The sequence below is a fragment of the Musca autumnalis genome, unplaced genomic scaffold (assembly GCF_047663935.1).
Source record: "Musca autumnalis isolate F117 unplaced genomic scaffold, ASM4766393v1 scaffold_1, whole genome shotgun sequence".
In the NCBI taxonomy this organism is placed as follows: Eukaryota; Metazoa; Arthropoda; class Insecta; order Diptera; family Muscidae; genus Musca; species Musca autumnalis.
In genome coordinates this window covers 240,785,057-240,790,277 of record NW_027411644.1, presented here as the reverse complement: position 1 = coordinate 240,790,277, position 5,221 = coordinate 240,785,057, and positions in this window count along the sequence as shown.

The window sequence follows — 5,221 nt, the reverse complement described above, 5'->3', positions numbered from 1 at the left end:
AACTAAATGATACATTTCAGCTACTTCTGTTGGATAATGTGGCTAAAAACTTCAAAATTTCTAAAATCGGGCGGTACCATTCTATGGGGGCTCTATCAACAATTCTCTGTCGGAATATTTTATACCCCCAACTGAGGCTAAGTACCAATTTTTAACCATTTCAGATGGGTAATGTGGAAGAAATCATGAAAATATCGAAAATCGCGAAGTACCGCTATATGGGAGCTTTCCAAAATATGTATATAAAAAATAAATAAATAAATATATAAATAAAACAAGTGGCCTATAGTCGGGACGGGGCCAACCATTTGATACTCTACACCACTACCACTGTGCATAAGCTTTTCACTGGTAAACATTTTTTTAGGGAATATAATCCGACTACCACCAAACATAATATGCCTCTTTCTCTCTGGGACCCCCATAAGCAACCAAAATTTCGTGACCATCTGATCAAAATTACGACCTGTAGCGTGACTGCAAAAAATGGAAGAATTGGATGCATTACCGACTATTGTGGTATCTCCCTTGTTTGACCACCTTCGCCATAATACTTTGCACCAATGTAAAGGTAATATTTTCTTCTTCCATTGAATACCCCTTACCCATTGTAATACCCCTACTAGAAGCCGATATATTCACAAAGAATAAAACTTTGAATTTGTCTACACATGAGTTTTTCCCCATTCCGATCCCTAAATATTATCCAACTATCACCAAAATTAATAGGCTTCTTCCTCCGTGGGGTCCCCATCAACCCCCAAAATTTCGTGACTATCCGATCAAAATTCCATCCTGTAGCGTGATTACAAAAAATGTAAAAATTACTGACTTTTGCGATTTCTCGGTTGTTTGCCCACTTACGCCAACATACTTTGCATCAATATAAAGGAGATCTCTTTTTCTTCAATTGACGGACTTTTCTTTTGGAATACTCCTACCAGAAGCGGAGATATTCGCATATGAAAAAATTTTTGACTTTTCGACAGTCACATAATTAAATAGGCTTCTTCCTCTGAGGGACTCGCATCAACTCCCAAAATGATCCGATCAAAATTGCGACCTGTAGCGTGATTACAAGAAAATCGGAAAATGGGTTGCATTACCGACTATTGCGATATCTCTCATGTTTGACCCCCTACGACAAGGTTGTAAAGGTGAAATTTTCAACTTTCGTTGCCAGGTTTTGTTTTTGATATGCCTCTTAAGGAAACAGAGATATTGGCTTTGAAATAAAACGTTGACCTTCTCTCCAAATAAGTTTTTGCCCATTCTGACCCCTGAATATTATCCGACCATCATCAAAATCAATAGGCTTCTTCCTCTGTAGGACCCCCATTAACCCCCATTTCGTGACGATACGATCAAAATTGCGACCTGTAGCGCGATTTCGAAAAACATTCGTTATTTGGCCACCTACGCCAACCTACTTTGCCTCATTGTAAAGGTAGGATATTCAACTTTCATAGTCAGACTTTGCTTGTGGAAGCTCCCCATCCAAAGATGTGATATTCGTCGTTATTATTAAAATCGTAAAAATTAAAAGTTGGGTTGTATTAGCGACTATTGCGATATCTTCGTTGTTTGACCACCTACGACAAGCTATTATACATCGTTGTAAAGGTGACATTTTCTACTTTCATTAACTTTAGCTTTTGTTATACCCTTATAAATTCGGATATGCGCTTTGAAATAAAACGTTGACTTTTTCTCCAAATAAGTTTTTTTGCCCATTCCGACCCTTCTTCCCCTCTGGGACCCTCATCAACAACCAAAATTTGGTGACGATCCGATCAAAATTGCGACCTCTAGCGTGATTACAAGGTTTAGATGGACAGACGGACGGACACACATAGGGTCTACGACCATTATTTCGATGCGTTACAGGCTTTTTGGCCAAAACCAACTTATAATACCCTCCACACATAGTGGTGTAGGGTATAATAAATAAAAATAAACAAGTAAAAAAGCATTAAGTTCGGCCGGGCCGAACTTTTCATACCCTCCACCATAAAATATTCATTCCTGTCCCCAACTTTAAGTGAGTACGTTAAAATGTCAGATAATGTACATAAAATGCTTCATTCGGGAGGCCTTTTTTTATGTTGCCTATATCTAGCTGTTGACAATTTTTGGTGGGCTAGAAATTGGGAGGTACTGTTATATAGGGGTTATAATAAAACATGGGTCTATGTTGAGAGTTTTTGATGGGAGCCTTTAATGTCAAATAGCTCCTAATTCGGTTAAAAAATTTAGCTAGAATCCTCAAAATATCGAAAATCGGTACATAACGTGGGAACTTCAAATGTCATTAACAGCTAGTTTGGAGGTATCTGGGCTATACGAAAATATGAACTTAAATGAACAATTTTTGTTGCAGAATTTTTGTTGACTTTTAAATTTCAAATTACAGAAAGTTCGTCCAAAACTAAAGCTAAGGTACGGAAAATCGGGAGGTTTGTTTTGGGGCTATACAAAAACATGGACCTACGTTCGGTTAAACATTTTAAGTAAAATCCTCAAAGTACCGAAAATCGGGAAGTATCGTTATATTGGGGCTATGTTGAAAATTGTTGATGCAGATGCGTTGTGGTCACAACCTTCAAATGTCAAATTACAGTTAGTTCTGTTAAAAATTGTAGCTAAAATTGCCAAATTACTGAAAATTGGGAGGTACCGTTACATGGGAGCTATATCCGAACATGGACCTATGTTGACAATTTTTGATGGAGAGCTGTTGTGACCACTAAGAACTTCAAATGTCAAATTACTGCTAGTTCGGTTTAATATTGTAGCTAAAATCCTACAGACATACGGGCTTCGTGGGATTGGCTACATAAGAATATCAATGTAATCTTTAAAAATAATCAATAAAGAAAAAATAATCAATAAAGGATCAAATTACTGAAAATCGGGAGGTACCGTTATATGGGGGCTTTCTTCACAATTTTTGGTGGAGAGGTGTGGTGACCACTAAGAATTTCAAATGTCAAATGTTCAAATTACAGATAATTCGGTTAAAACTTTTTGGTAAAATTCTCAAAATACCTGAAATCGGGCGGTAACGTTATATGGGGCTATTCCAAAACATGGACCTATGTCCACTAGTTATATAAGTTTATTGACATTTAAGAACCCTAAATGTCAATTGATAGCTAAATCGGTCTGAAAATGTAGATAAAAACGTCAAAATGTCGTAAATCGGGGGTACCGTTATATGGGGGCTATACCAACACGTGGACCTAGGTCCACAACTTTTGTTATATAAATTTAGTTACACTTAAGAACCCTAAATGTCAAATTATAGCTATATCGGTCTGAAAATGTAGCTAAAAACGTCAAAATACCGTAAATCGGAGGGTACCGTTATATGGGGGCTATACCAAAACGTGGACCTATGTCCACAAGTTTTGTCACATAAGTTTATTGACACTTAAGAACAATAAATGTCAAATTATAGCTAAATCGGTCTGAAAATGTAGCTACAAACGTCAAAATACCGCAAATCGGGGGGTTCCGTTATATGGGGGCTATACCAAAACTTGGACCTATGTCCACAACTTTTGTTATATAAGTTTATTGACATTTAAGAACCCTAAATGTCAAATTATAGCTACATCGGTCTGAAAATGTAGCTAAAAACGTAAAAATACCGCAAATCGGGGGGTACCGTTATATGGGGGCTATACCAAAACGTGGACCTATGTCCACAAGTTTTGTCACATAAGTTTATTGACACTTAAGAACAATAAATGTCAAATTATAGATACATCGGTCTGATAATGTAGCTAAAAACGACAAAATACCGTATATCGGGGGGTACCGTTATATGGGGGCTATACCAAACCGTGGACTTATGTCCACAACTTTTGTCATATATGTTTATTGATACTTAAGAACCCTAAATGTCAAATTATAGCTATATCGGTCTGAAAATGTAGCTAAAAACGTAAAAATACCGTAAATCGGGGGGTACCGTTATATGGAGGTTATACCAAAACGTGGACCTATGTCCACAAGTTTTGTCACATAAGTTTATTGACACTTAAGAACAATAATTGTCAAATTATAGCTAAATCGGTCTGAAAATGTAGCTACAAACGTCAAAATACCGCAAATCGGGGGGTACCGTTATATGGGGGCTATACCAAAACTTGGACCTATGTCCACAACTTTTGTTATATAAGTTTATTAACATTTAGGAACCCTAAATGTCAAATTATAGCTACATCGGTCGGAAAATGTAGCTAAAAACGTAAAAATACCGCAAATCGGGGGGTACCGTTATATGGGGGCTATACCAAAACGTGGACCTACGTCCACAAGTTTTGTCACATAAGTTTATTGACAGTTAAGAACAATAAATGTCAAATTATAGCTACATCGGTCTGATAATGTAGCTAAAAACGACAAAATACCGTATATCGGGGGGTACCGTTATATGGGGGCTATACCAAACCGTGGACTTATGTCCACAACTTTTGTCAGATATGTTTATTGATACTTAAGAACCCTAAATGTCAAATTATAGTTAAATCGGTCTAAAAATGTTGCTAAAAACGTCAAAATACCGCAAATCGGGGGGTACCGTTATATGGGGGCTGTACCAAAACGTGGACCTATCTCCACAAGTTTTGTTATGTATGTTTATTGACAATTTAGAACCCTAAATGTCAAATTATAGCCAAATCGGTCTGAAAATGTAGCTAAAAACGTCAAAATACCGCATATCGGGGGGTACCGTTATATGGGGGCTATACCAAAACGTGGACCTATGTCCACAAGTTTTGTCACATAAGTTTATTGACACTTAAGAACAATAAATGTCAAATTATAGCTACATCGGTCTGATAATGTAGCTAAAAACGTCAAAATACCGTATATCGGGGGGTACCGTTATATGGGGGCTATACCAAACCGTGGACTTATGTCCACAACTTTTGTCATATATGTTTATTGATACTTAAGAACCCTAAATGTCAAATTATAGCTAAATCGGTCTAAAAATGTTGCTAAAAACGTCAAAATACCGCAAATCGGGGGGTACCGTTATATGGGGGCTGTACCAAAACGTGGACCTATGTCCACAAGTTTTGTTATGTATGTTTATTGACAATTAAGAACCCTAAATGTCAAATTATAGCCTAATCGGTCTGAAAATGTAGCTAAAACCGTCAAAATACCGTAAATCGGGGGGTACCGTTATATGGGGTTATACCAA